The sequence below is a fragment of the Brassica oleracea genome, chromosome C5 (assembly GCF_000695525.1).
Source record: "Brassica oleracea var. oleracea cultivar TO1000 chromosome C5, BOL, whole genome shotgun sequence".
NCBI lineage: Eukaryota > Viridiplantae > Streptophyta > Magnoliopsida > Brassicales > Brassicaceae > Brassica > Brassica oleracea.
The window spans coordinates 24,739,034-24,739,698 of NC_027752.1; positions in this window are offsets into that span (position 1 = coordinate 24,739,034).

The following is a 665-nucleotide window of genomic DNA, read 5'->3' on the forward strand; positions in this document are numbered from 1 at the left end:
TCAACATAATTACAAAAAACAATAAAATTCAAAATATTTAATAATATTAAAAGAGGAGGAGGTTCCTAGTCGGAGTCGGAGGTGCTGGAGTCGGTGCCGGAGCTGTCTGGATAGTTGTCCATCCTGAACTGCCCAGAACTCAATGTGTCGTCGGTCCAGTCGGAAGCGTCGTCATCCACGTCCGTGTCCATCTGCATCCACTCCCAGTAGTCACCTTCTTCATCGTCCTTTAACCCCGTCTCTTCTACGCCGGGGTATCCATAACCCTCATCCTCCGGGTCACCTTTTCTCTCCGCCTTGCGAGCACGTTTGCTACTGCGGTGATCGGGGCTTGTGCGGCGGCGTTTGCGAGGGCTGGATGGAGGTGTTTCCTTTAACCCCCCCTCGACTTCCTCCGCCTCCTCGAACAGGGCCTCGAGTGTGGTGAACTCCTCAGTTTCCAGACCGTCGCGGATCTCTTCCTTCAAACCGGCCTTGGCCAACAGGGTCAACTGCTGCTCGGTGCGTTCGCCGACTATAGGCAAACTGTAAAAGAATCGTTTGTATTTTGTGACGGTCATTTTGCCCTGGCTGATATCAGACACCATTTTTGGAATGAAAGTGTTTTGCAGAGAAAGGGATTTGCAGAGAATGTGTTTAGAAAGATGAAAAAGATATTAAATGAC